Below are 13945 nucleotides of genomic sequence, written 5' to 3'. Positions count from 1 at the left end.
GCTGTTTTTAAATTGTAAGCTCAATACATTGTTTGATAATTCTTCTTAAGTTGGGGTCTAATTTATTTGTTGCAAGAATTGCTAAGGCTTTGCCTCACCTTCAGAAGAGTTCTTACTGGACATCAGCCAGCCACTGTATCCGGAGGCTGGTGTAGAACTTAAGATCCTTAGAGGTAAGAATCCTCCTTGTAAACGTAGACTAATGCACAGGTTCCTGGCTTTCTGTTGTAAACGTGTAGGGCTGGAAGGATAGGTCCGTGGTACAACACTCACCTGAGCTTGTTTCCCTAGCAACAGAAGGAAGAATATCAAAAGATTAAGCATGGACACTCGCACTCGGTGGTTTTCTTTCTGTGGTGCTATTATTGGGCACCGTGCACGGTCCCCATCTCCACTCTTAATTCAGTCATCCCAGAACACGGACATGGGTGACTTGTGACAATCTGAAGTCTGTTTGGGGACCTGCTTCTTTTTCCCACAGCTTTCTTGAGTTTTGTGTAGGGTGCCATCAATATTTGCAAGTCAGCAACGCTGAAGAGCTGTGGCGTTTCTTGGTGTCAGACACTTCCGTATTGGGATTTGACAGGGATCTGGATTCACGCTGTCAGTGGTCCTTTAGTAAAAATCTTCCTCAAGTGTGTAAGAAACGATAATTCTTTCATATTCCCGTGCTCATGCAGCATCCGGGTACTAGCGCATACATGGACGTCACACAGGCGGCTTCCCTGGCAGGGTTCTCCAGCTAGTTTCTAGCTTACGCGGCAATCACGGTTCCGAGAACTCCTCTTAGCGCTGCGGGCCGGGCGCTGTGCTTTCGTTGTCGATGTCAACCCTAAGAGGATTGCTGGTTTTTCTCCATCCCCTTTGCCTACTCACTGGTCCCTCTCCCTCACCCCCACCCTGATACCATCTAAGGACCACAGCCTTTTTGTTTCTGAGCCCCAGCACCTACCAGCATGCTTGGCACGAAGTGCTTGTTAAATGCCCGCCTGCCCAGCGAGTGAATGAGTGACTTCAGCTGGGGACGAGCTAGTGGTTGAGTTCAGAGGCTGTACAAACACCATTCAGAAGCTCAGCAAGAATCTTGTTGCAGCCAGAGCTCCCGAAACCTTGAAAATCGGCAACAATGCCACCCTAGGGCTTCTAACGCCTTAAGAGGCTGCACAAGGCCGAGCAACTTGGCAGTAGCTGCGTACTGGAAAGCCCTTCCTTCCCAGTTCCCTGCTGCTTAGTACTTTTGTGTTCTCTATGGACCTGGGCCAATTCAATGTGAGAGACCTCTCCCAAAGACCTTTTGGCTTATTCAAGAACTCAAAAAATTAAAAAGTTTAAAAAAAATTGCCAAGAGCCGTGTTTTCCCTGTGAAATCTTAAACAAAACTCAATGGCATGAATTATGATTGATTGTTAAAAACCTTTTCACTCAAGTCAGCTGACTACTCTTGCCTGGAAAATATACCGGTGGGAATGAGTGAAAAAATTACTTCAGAAGCCAGTTTAGTCAAGAGTGGATTCGTAAGGGGAGTTGGGGTACACGGGGGCCGTGAGAAGCTGTGTTTCTCAGCTGTGAGTCAGAACCAGGGCCCAGGATGTGGGCTTTAGACAAATGGAGGTTGTGCCCCCAGTTCAAAAGATGTCCCCTGCAGTCCACAAGTGAAGCCGTGGGACCCACGGAGCGGAGATTTAGATCCACATAAAGCAGAGGTTCTCAGCCTTCCTGATGCTGTGACCCTTTAATACAGTTCCTCACATTGTGGCGACTCCCCAACCATAAAATTGTTTTCATTGCTACTTCATAAGTGCAGTATTGCTACTGTTATGACTTATAATGTGAATATCTGTCTTTTCTGGTGGTCTTGGGCGACCCCTCTGAAAGGGCTGCTTAACCCCAGGGAGTCAAGACCCACAGGTTGAGAACCACTAACATAAAGCATACTGTCTGGGCTCTGCCTGCCAGCTCCTCTCTGCTGCAGCCACATAGCCCGTGCCCTAAGTGCAAACTCTCGGGCCTGTCACTGCTGAGACTTTCTTCTTACGCCCAGGAAGTAGAGCCTTCACGTTTTACTCGGTAGATATTCAAGCCAGCAGCCTAGAGTATGCCAGAGTCTTGGGGGATGTCCCAGGATTGCGCTAACAGACAAGTGCAGGTAATTTCCACGGATCTTGAGCTGGTTTCTTGCTCCCTGAGTCCATTGCCTCATTTGATGAGTGAAAGTCAGGACTGTCGTCTTATAGAACCAGTTCCAAAGCCCTTTGGGCCGTATAATTATATGTACTTACATCATAACCCCACCTTCGGTACCACTGTTCCAGGTTAGCTGGGGTTTGGGGGTTTGATTCTGATTTTGTTTCCTTGCTAAGATAAACAATGTAAAGATTGATTTGCTTCCCGGCTTCTGTCCTCCGTCACTGGCTGCGTTGATCCCGAGCCTGTGGTGAGGTAGCAAGGCTCAGAGCTGCACACCTGGTTGTGGCCAGGAAACAGGGAAAGGCAGTAACTGAGTACAGTGCAGCTCCCCACTGTAATCCCTGCCGACAGACTTCCCTCAGCTAGCGTACCTCTAGTTTCTATCCTTATGAATCTATCTATGGATTAATCTGACCAGAGCCCACATTCTTCAGTGATTCCTTGTTTTAAAAAAAAAAAAAATTTCTTTTCCTGAAGCTGCCCTGAAACCTGCTACATAAGGCCAGGCTGGCCTGAAACTCACAGAAATCCATCCACCTCTTCCTGCAAGTGTTGGGATTGAAGGCATGTGCTACCATACCCCCCAAAAAAATATTTGCTACATTTGTCTGTGTCTGTGTGTACATGCCACAGTACATGTGTAGTGGTCAGAGAACAATCTACCATATGGGTCCCAGGAATTAAGACCTGGTTGTCAGGCTGGGCAGCAAGCACCTTTACCCACTGAGCCAACTCCACAATGACTTCTTAATAATACCACAGACTGAGGACCCAGCCTTCAGCATGCAAGCCCTGGAGCCATTTTATATCCCAAACCACCACCACAACAAAAACCAATACTTTGTATTCTTTCAGGGAGGCAAGGGTGAAGAGTAAAGAATCTTTCTATGAAGCTGTCTGCCTTCCGTGTGGACTGCCTCTTTCCCACACTCTTAGGAAGGCTCTGCATCTCGGGGGAAGTTAGCGCTTGATTTAAAGTTCAAAACTTGGCTCTTCTGCCCAAAAGCTATATGATCTTTGTGAGCTTCTTGTTCGTCATCTTCAGACAAGGAGGTGAGAGGATCATAATTATATATATATATATAGTTTGTAGGACTGCTATTAATAAAATGAAATCAACAATGCACATGCAGCAAGCAGAGTGCCTGACCACTGTAGCACACTCATGTGTGTGTGTGTGTGTGTGTGTGTGTGAGAGAGAGAGAGAGAGAGAGAGAGAGAGAGAGACTTAGCATCTGGCTTGAGACTCTGACTTTCTGGAACTCCTCCCCACACCACCTCCTGCCTGTGAAGCTGACCCTGTAATATGGCATCCACTCAGTAACTGTTCATATAGTAATATGCTCACCAGCGACTGCCATTAGGAGCTGAGTCTCCCTGGTCATGGTGCCCCATGTATTGTGTTTCATAATTAGCCTATTCCTGACACCCTCTGCCACTTTCCCTTGTCTCCCATGGTCATCCTGTCCTTGTTGGGCAGTAACAGCTAATCTTGGGGTGTGATACAGTCTGGAAGTATAGTGTCAGGAGACAGCTCTTTTGGTCTCTCATTATGAGTCATAGTTCTGGTATCCCCGGCTTTCCTGATACAGGATATTTCCCTAGAAACACAAAGGCCAGAATGACACCAGAGAGACAGGTAGGGTTGGCAGTGTTCGTCTGCTTAGCTTCAGTCTCCTGTGACTGAAATGACAGTCGGCCTACCTCGGAAAAGCAAATACCCAAACAATGTGAACCATTGCAGAGGAGCCCTCACTGCGGAGGAACAGCTAAAACCAAGGGACATGAGCCTAAGTGTGTTAAGTCTGGTAGATGGGAAGTCATTCCATTACATCTAAAAAATGTGTGGGTTTTCAGAAAAAAAAAAAACTTTAATATGTTTAAAACCAACTTTAATAACCAATGTTATCTTTTAACATTTGACCTGTATCTATATGCATATTAATTTATAGAAGTAATTTGAGTTAGCATATAATTTACATGTAGTTCTTTTTAAGTAAAAAAAAATGCTATACTCTAAAATTTTAATACACATTTTTGGTTTTTCCTTTTTGTCCATAAGCACTGTAGACAAAATAGCAATGCATATTCTCCAGAAATGCTACGCCACTGTCTTTATAATGCATCTTCATGTGATATCCTATACTGCATTCTGACATTCTTATATTTATCCATTTTAGCTAATTCTTTCTGCTATAAGCATTTCTGTGAGGTGAACCCTTGTTTGTAAAGCCCTGCTCACACCCTGCCTGTTCTCTTAGCCCAGAACTCAAGAGCTGGTATTAGAGGGTCAGAGTATACAAGCCAGCATATGCTCTATGGTTTATTTGGAAAGTGAAAAAAATCAAGAAATCCTCCTTTAAAAGCTGCTCTTGTCTTTCATTTTTATTCAACAGATGCTTTCTCTTCCTCATTTATTGTGCCAAGAGCCACATTAGCTGAGTAAATGCCTCACCCTATTGCATTTTCCGAGAAAGTAAGGTCTCACTTCCTCCCGGATGCCTTCCTATAGTTCCCCTCCTGCCCATCACCTCCCCTCTACCATAACAACAACCACACACCCAGGCTCTCACAGCATGCCGTGGTCTTCCAGTCCTGGCTCCACATGTCTTGTTTAGTGTTGCTAAGAGGCAGTATACACCACGGTGGTAAGGGCTGTCTATATCTCATTAATTTTTATTGCTCTAGCACCGTGGTTGGTGTCGGGGTCCAGCTCGACGGGGTTCGCACATTCCAGGATAGGGGCATATGGCTTAGAAATTTTAGGCGGAAGAAAGAGAGATACGAAAGAAAAAGAGCCGCGGACTAGAATTGGGAGGACAATCCAGTGAATACTGAATCCACCCGTGTTTATTTTTAATGATCTTTAAATACCCCAATCGAAAAAGAGAAGAAAGCAAAGATCTTAATACCCAAAACACCAACTAACCACAGCCTAGGTCAAGATATCTTTGTTAATAGCCACACCTTAAGTCAAACCTCCTGATAGCCTTGGCTGCAGAGAGGCCCTGCCTGTGGGGACACCTGGAGCAGGCTTGTGAGGACTCTGGAAATGGACAAGAAGGCGGACAGTGAGAAAGGTCACAACCTGCTGCTTCTCCTTCCAGACCAGATACTGTCCTGACAGCTCTGCCTTGGCCTCTGCATTAACTTTAGAAAAGCTTTAAGCAGGTCAGCCGCTGACAGACCTAGAGATTATTTACGCTAGTGGGGTAGGGCAGACTCTTCTCTGAGAGCAACCTGGCGAGTCATCTGTGCTTCCCAACGGAAGTGACCACGCGTCGGCTGGGGGAGGCATGGCTGGAAAGTTCTGCTTGCAGTGACATTAGCATTCCTGGGTGACATGTTCATTAGTGACCCGCTTCCTCCGCTTTCCCCAGTATGTTTCGTGCCAGTATGATTTCTCTCCATCATTAAGCCCAGTGGATCAAGGCTCTGAAATTGTGTTATTGAGCTAACATTCACTGTCAGACCTCCACCAGATAAACTGACTTAATGTCTTAGAAATGTGTTGGCCCATTTGGTTCGCTTCTTTGATGCTTCTCTGTATTAAGATAAATTTTATATGCTATATAAAAAGCACGATTTATTCACAACATTTCAGGAGGATATTTACTACACGAAGCAAAGTATTTGATACATAAAATGGGGAGGAAGAAAGAGACTAATCTATCTTGATCATAGAAATGTCTGGGCTCCTCTATACTGGGTATAAACAATGGCCCTTTGGCTATCACGAACGTCACTGAAGTCCTTGAGGTGTGGTGGCCCTGATTTTGTGTCTCTGCCCTTTTAACCTTGCACACCTGCTTCCCACCCCTTGCCATCCCTTTCCCAAACTCACCAATTCCTCTTTTTCCAAAAGAAAACAAAATGGCAATTTTCCTTATTCTTCATACTTCGCGCTACAGCAATGTCATTAGCACGAGCAGCATTGTGTAAGTGGCTGTCCCTGGCTGTACCGAGCAAGGCCCTAACGTGTGTCCGTTCCTCTAAACTTTCTTTTAGGAAAAATTGTTTCCTTTTACATACGTGTATCGGTGCGTGAGGGTGTTAGCATACATACACACGCATGCGCAGGTGCCCACAGGCGCGTAGAGGGTGTCGGATCCCCTGGAGCCAGAGTTAGAGGCAGTTGTCAACCCCTGACATCTGTGCTGGGAGATGCACACCAGTCCTCTGCAATAGCAGCAAGCGCTCTTAACCACTAGGCCGTCTCTCCAGGCTCACACTGGACTCTCTTCAACCGAACAAGACTGCCACCCCTGGCACAGCGACAAAAATCTGGAGCCATTCACCTAGCGAAAATCTTACAGTAAAGATGAGTTTCCACAAAATAAGCGTTCTGGTAGCCTCGGTTTTTAGACTATTGACGTGTGCCTAAGCGAGTGCAGGGATCTTCCAGGGACTGAAGGGGAAATGGTGCCGCACAAAGCCTAGTGTTCCTCTGTGGAGATCAGGCGCCCTCCCAGAGACATGTAAGGCCGTGCTAGGTGGCACAGAGACAGCTGCAGGTCATGCCTCCATCACCGGGATGCTGGCGGCTCAGCACTAACGGCTGAATCCGAATCTGAACTTGAACTGTTGAAAGTGCTCCGCCATCGTTATTGCCCTTTCCCATCTGTGCCAGCTCCTTCTCTGTAGCCCAAATTATTGGCTCTTTCCTCCTCCCCCATTTTATGTACTGACTACCTTGTTTATGCAGTAAATATTCCCCTGAAATATTGTGAACGAGCTGCAGCTTTATAGCATATAAAATTTATCTGGATACAGAAAAGTTTAAAAGAAGCAAACACAATGGGTCAAATCCCCTCCCCCAGTTAACGCTTCATGTTTTCAAAACTTCTCTGTCACGTGTATGTATGTTATACACATGTTTACGTGGTAGTAAAGTATGTAAGCAATAGGGTGGGGGGGGCCATTGTTAGTGGTTAATAATTCAGGATCGTTGAGTTTGGCCTGTTTAATCATTGAACACATAATCATTGACTCGGCTGAGCAATGTGATGATGGAGAAGACACTTTGCCCTGTCCCATCCTAGTCTTCGAAGAGGGAAGGGCAGTCCTGTCACTGCCCTGCATGAAAACCAGCTGCGGTGTCTCTGAGCCGCTCGCAGAACTCGTTGTAAGAGAAGGGGTCTTAGGGATTTCACGTAGAAATTTCTAACTGAAAAATATCCACAGCCAGGACCTTAAGCATCACTGGGATCACACTTTGAAACTCAATTTATCGGGTGTGTGCAGAAAAGCCTCTGTGTATCCCTCTACCTTATCGGGGTCCCAGGCGTTAACTCAGGAGACGGGACGCGAGTTTGGAAGCTCAGACCAATGAGTAGTTCGCGCTGGTGCCCTCCTGCAGGACAACTGGAATAACAGCAGTTCTTATTAACGAAGCAGCCCTGGTTCGTTGTGCGGCAACAGTGGACCCAGACTGTGCATGTAACATGCACTGTGGTGCACCTTTACCCTTCTGTAGCGACGCAACTTTGGAACACGTGGGGAGAATGAGAGGCCTGCCCCGCCCATGATCCTTTGCGCTAGACCAGGATCCTGGGCCAAAGAATGGCGACACACCTGGGCTGAATGATCTCTCTACCTATCAGAACGGTCTGTGCCCACAACTGGAGGGGTATCATGTTTTGAGTGGGTAAAAACAAAACAAAACAAACCAAAGTCTGAGTGGTTTCTTGAATGATCGTGTCTAGAAGGCCATGTGCAATATGGCATCGAACTGAACGGCCTGTTGGGTGATGAGCACAGCGTTAGGTGATTGTTTATTCAGTCGTAATATTGAGTGCCTGTAAGTAGTGCAGGCAGCATTAGATCAAGGGAAACAAGCAGCCTCGTTTATCCTTGGGAAGCTTATATTCTCTAGGACAAGATTGATAGTCAGTGCTTTCAATGAATAAACAAGATATCTACCTCATGCTGTGCTAGAGAGCAATAAATAAAGAGATAAGCCCCCCAGAAAAAGACTCGCCGAAAACCTCCTTCTTGAGCTCAGATGAGAGTAGATGTTCTAGTCAGTATCAAGGACAGAACAGCAGAGGGGAAACAGTGTATCCAAAGGCCCCAAATGACTTAAGGCTCGGCATACTAGCGACCAAAGGGAAGCCGGGAACAAGGGAGAAGGTTGGAGAGTTGGCCAGAAGGTTGGAGAGGGGCCAGGTCCCCGCAGGAGCTGCCGCTGTTGTTTCTCATTTGGCCGCCTGACGTAGCCTGCTGACCAAAATGACAGTGGCCTACACAGGCATCAATACTGTGCGAACAAGAAAACTGGAGGCGTTGATGTGTTTTAGAGCTAAGAGCACTTAGTGATGCCCTAGACAGCTCGATTGGGGAACGGAGAAAAACCAAGCATGCTGTCTGGGCTTCTGGCTAGATTAGCTGGATGGACCATAGTGCCATTTTCTCAGATATAAAGGTCAGGTGGCGCACCAGGTTTCGCTCAGCATAGACTTTGAAGTCTGCCCTGCACAAACTCACTTTTACAGATGTTTGCTGCGAGTTTTGTTGTTCTCGTTCTTTGAGACAGGGCCTCCCGTGGAGCAGGCTGCTCTCACATTCAGTGTGTTTACTGTTCACTCCTGTTCATCCTCCCTCTGCCTCCAGGATGCTGAGATCACAGGTATGGACCACTCTACCCAGGCTCCGATTTCTCTTTAATCTGTAAGGTGAGGTGATTACAATAAGTTTCTAAGAGCTCTTCCCAATTAACAATCTCGTGAAGAATAAAATTAAAATTGCTAATATAAAAACATCCTCAGGTTCATAATTAAGGGATTGTGTTATGCCCTGGTATTTTGATAAATAGCATCAGAACGGAATAAATCAATTTATGTCAAAACTTGTAACCAAAGAAATCAAGGTTATTTTTCTCCACCTTAGTGAAGAAAGCGCGAGTACAATCATTTTCTCCTTGGGAAGTGTTTTTCTGGAGCTTCTTGGCAACAGAGTAGTTTGTCCTGTTGAGTAATAGTATATTATAAATGGTTTTGTAACCCTGGACGAAGACTGCAGAGACCAAACGATACGTTGGTTTGTGCTGCACCGCTCTGGCTTCTTTCTGATCATCCTGCATTGCTTTTACATAGATTATTTCTCCAGACCCACACAGGCCGTGTGTGGGATGTGGACACACTTTTGTCGTTGCTGTTTTTCTGTAGAGAGGACACTGAACACATTCCAGTTATTCAGAACTCTACCTATAACTCTGTTTCTGCCACCTACGTTTAACCATTTTTGGCCAAGCCTAAGATGCTCTTGCTCATGTAGACTGAGCAGTACTGAAACCTGCATCCTGAGGTAGAGCTTAAACCTGTGTCACATGACTCGATAACAGAAAGGACCTTTATTATCTCACAGAGCAAACCCATGCTGGGACACACTGGCTCAGACGTTTCCACACTGTTGGACAGTTGGGATGGGGCCAGATCCTGCAGATCCGCCACTGTTGAGTCTGATGCCAACTGTAATGACAGGGACTGTGTGCTGTTTAGTCTCTACTCCATGCTTAGACTGTCTCCTCAGTTGCAAGATAGCTGCCCCTGTTCAGTAAAACTCACCAGGACGATCCTGAACCAAAGAAATGGTCCTTTTCTGATCTGTATGCGTCAGGAAAAGCAAAGCTCACAGTAAACAGCCCTGAGTTGCAGGGAGTACCCGTTTCCTGCCGGGAGATAGAGACATTATTCTAAACCACACCCCTTCTTCCTTCCTCCCTCCCTGATGGACTGACCCAATCTGGTTTCAGATCCGTGTGCCATCATCTGTCCCTGTGGTCACCATGTTAATTCTGATCCTCATTAACTCAGTCTGTCCTCACTGCTTCTGGTGACTTTTCTGTTGTCACCACAATAACCTTATAAAACAAAAACATCATTGTGTTACCATAGCAGGCTTTCTTTTTTGGCCCACCAATCCGAATTATGACACAGAGACTTATTGTTAGTTATGAACACTTGACCTTATCTTAGCTCTTATTTTAACCTGTTTCTCTTTATCTACGTTTTGCCTCAAGACTTTTTTTTACCTTTTCTTCTTTCTGCATGTCCTGCTTTCCTGCTTCTCATGTCTGCCTGACTGGAAGCTGCCTGGTTTCTGGCACCAGGCATGTCCCTCTCTTTCTCCCTTCTTTTCTTCTCCTCCTCTCATTCTCTCTTATTACATTCTCTCTGCGCACCAGCCCCACCTATCCCTTTCCTGCCTAGCTATTGGCCATTCACCTTTTTGTTAGACCAATCAGGTGCCTTGGGCAGGCAAGGCGAAGCAGCAACACATCTTTACATTGTTACCAAAGGCAACAGAAACACATGCAACAAATCTTCATGTAGTTAGAGTAATACTCCTCAACATAGACAAACGTAACACACCTTTGCGTAGGTAAACAAATATCCCACGACATGATGCTATACCGCTGAAGACCCTGCAGAGATTCTTAGTCATCGGTAGGACAAAATCTCAGGTGGTTTCATAGCTGCAATGATGACTCTCCTCCCCCTTATCTGACAGCTCAGTAATCTACTAGGTAGATGAAGAGCTGTACTGGGGATGGTGTTGGGGAAGGGCCCAGACCCCAGCTAGGTGGATCCCATCCCTGGACCCCTGTGAAACAGGCAGAAGGAAATGCCTGCTAAGAAGCTGCGAAGACCTGAGTGTCAACTAGGCTAACGGCATAAGTTTAAATGGTGTAGGAGCCATTAGTGGGGACATCCTTCCCCTGAGCGTGGAGAAGGGCAAAGGGGCAGAGAGAACTCATAGGCCCATAAGCTCTGTCACATGCATCCACATGCCTGATTTCTCCAGAAAACTACTCCTTCTGTTTACCACTCAAACTCTAAAATATCGCCGAAAGAATTTCTGTTCTGATTGTGTTGGACAAGTTTAGCCAAGCAGATACTTAGAACAAAGAAAAAGCAGTCGCAGATGAAATTCAACCAATATTAAAAACTTGGGGGGCATGATTTCTGATTATTTGAGTGTATGTATAGGTCGTTAAAATTGCTTTAGTGATTTCACTTAGATCATCGTATATGTATATATTTTAATAAGTTTCTATTATATTAAGTTTCCATACAACCCCTAAAATGGACTTTAATTTTAGCTGCCTCTCCCCATATTCCTTCCCTCATCTTCCTCTTCCCTCACCTCCACACTTGATCCTTCTGTTACAGCCCCCCACATCTAGCCATAAATATCTATTCTATTTCCCTAAGGAGATCTGTCTGTCCTCCTAGTTCCTTACTCTATGCCTAACCCCTGTGGTTCCACTGATTGTAGCTTGGTCATCTGTTGGGAGCTACTGGGGCTGTGGACCCCTGGACCCCGAATTCCCTGTGAGTGGCTTGTTTTTCCTGTGCTTGCAGTTGCTCTAAGCAAAACAAATTGTTTTTCCTCTGTTCTGAGCAGCCTGCAGCTGCTCTGAGCATGAGACCTTGATGACAGGCTGGTGGGTCTGCAGCTGAAAGATCCCGAGAGCTGGGGCCTGGCCAGAGCCCTATATTAGCTTCCCCTGAGCACAATAAACTTGGCATTCTTGTATCAAGAGTGACCCATGTGTCTGTCTCTGTGTTTGTTTGTATGTTTTCAAGTCTCTCAGCCCAGTTCCTGGCTCGTGTACCAACAGGCGTAGAGCTGACATTGTATTTTACAGTCATCATAGACTTAACTGCCAATATCCACATATAAGTGAATTCATACCATATTCATCTTTCTGGGTTAGGATCACCTCACCTAGGTTTTTTTCTGGATGTTCTATTTATTTACTGAATTTCAGTATTTCATTTTTTAATGGCTTAGTAATAGTCTATTATGTAAATGTACCACATTTTCTTTATTCATTTATCTGTTGAGGGTCATCTAGGTTGTTTCTAACGTCTGGTTGTTATGGACAGAGCAGCAATGAGCATGGTTAAGCAAATGTCTCTGTGGTAGAATAGAGTATTCTTCGGGTATATGCCCGAGAGTGGTATAGCTGGATCTTGAAGCAGATCGATTCTCATTTTCCAGAGGAACAGCCACCATTTTCCACAGTGACTGTACAAATTTGCGCTCCCACCAGCAACGGATGAGTGTTCCATTTACTCCACATCCTAGCGTGCATAAACTGTAATTACTTGTTTTATTGATCTCGGCCATTCTGACAGGTGTAAGATGAAATCTCAAAATCGTTTTGATTTGTGTTTTCCTGATGGCTAAAGATGCTATGCTGCATAGTTTTATGTCAACTTGACCCAAGCTCAAGTTATCTGAGAGCAGGGAACTGCAATTGAGAAAACGCCTCATAAGATTGGACTGTAGGCCACCCTGTAGGGCGCTCTTGCAATAGTGATTGAGAGGGCCCAGCCCATTGTGGTGCCATCCCAGGCTGGTGGTCTTGGGTTCTATAAGAGAGCAGGCCAAGCAAGCCAGCAAGCAGCACTCCTCCATGGCCTCTGCATCAGCTCCTGCCTCCAGATTCCTGCCCTGTTTGAGTTCCGGTCATGACTTCCTTCTGTGATGAACAATGATACAGAAGCAGAAGCCAAATAGACCCTTTTCCTTTCCACATTGCTTTAGGTCATGGTGTTTCACCACTATATCCCTAACAAAGAGAGATATTGAACATTTAAGTGTTTCCCAGTCATTAAGGTTTCCTTTTCTGAGGAATCTCCATGTAGATCTATATCCCAGTTTTAAATTGGGTTATTTGCTTTCTTGGTATCTAGTTTTATGAGATCTTTATTTTTTTATATATTCGTTATCTACCAGATGTGTAGTTGGTAAAATCTTTTCCCATTCTGTAGGCTGCTGTTTTGTCGGAGTAGCGGCGTCCTTTGCCATGCAGAAGCTTTCAGCTTCATGAGGTCTCATGTATTAACTGTTGATCTTAGGGCCTGCGCTGACGGTGCCCTGTTGAGAAAGTCTTTTCCTGTGCCAGTGGGCTCAAGGACATCTCCACTGTCTCTTCTGTCAGACTCAGCGTTTCTGGTTTTATGCTGGGGTCTTCGAGCCGTTTGGGGTTAAGTTACCTTCTGACCTGCACACAGGAGCTGTGGTGGGCGCGGGCACCCAGTCTGTACGTCCTACCATCTCCAGTCACACTCGACCATTCCTTAACCTAAAAATAAGAGAATGCCAAACAACCATGATTGAATGCGCCGATGATCATAACTACGCCCCTGTTCAACCTGTATTTGTTTTTCCTGCTTATAAGAATGGAGTCCTGGGGCTGGAGAGATGGCTCAGTGGTTAAGAGCATTGCCTGCTCTTCCAAAGGTCCTGAGTTCAATTCCCAGCAACCACATGGTGGCTCACAACCATCTGTAAAGAGGTCTGGCGCCCTCTTCTGGCCTTCGGGCCATACACACAGACAGAATATTGTATACATAATAAATAAATAAATAAATAAATAAATATTTAAAAAAAAAAGAATGGAGTCCTCCCTCTTGTTGTAGCTCTGCAAAAACCAAAAGGTTATTTAGATGCAGTTTACGTGTTCATTAGGGACTCCGACTTTCTTAATGGGGAAGGAATGTCAGGGACGACCAGGGAGTGCTTTTCAATGAGGAAAAGAGCCATTGATTTGAGGACTGAGCGTGAGCGGTGCATTCCAGCAGACACTTGATCATTGACAGTGACAGGCAGGGGACAGGCCAAGTGGAAGAGGCTGAAGACTGCATGTGCAATTCTCTTTGCTTTATTCTTTTTCATTTCGAAAGGAACTGGGGAGAGTTCGGCTTTGTGTGTCTTATGTGGGCTTCAGACAAGCTGGTGCTCT

At 45.6% G+C, this 13945-nt stretch overlaps 1 protein-coding gene across 1 annotated transcript in view; it reads left to right on the top strand.

Moving 5' to 3' along the window:
- Positions 1-13945, top strand: part of Ppm1l (protein phosphatase, Mg2+/Mn2+ dependent 1L) — a 205656-nt gene that overhangs the window by 179650 nt on the left and 12061 nt on the right. The gene's annotated exons all lie outside the window — the stretch shown is intronic.

This window comes from Chionomys nivalis, chromosome 24 (assembly GCF_950005125.1).
Source record: "Chionomys nivalis chromosome 24, mChiNiv1.1, whole genome shotgun sequence".
NCBI lineage: Eukaryota > Metazoa > Chordata > Mammalia > Rodentia > Cricetidae > Chionomys > Chionomys nivalis.
Note: the sequence above shows the minus strand (reverse complement) of the source record. Positions and strands in the feature narration are given on the sequence as shown.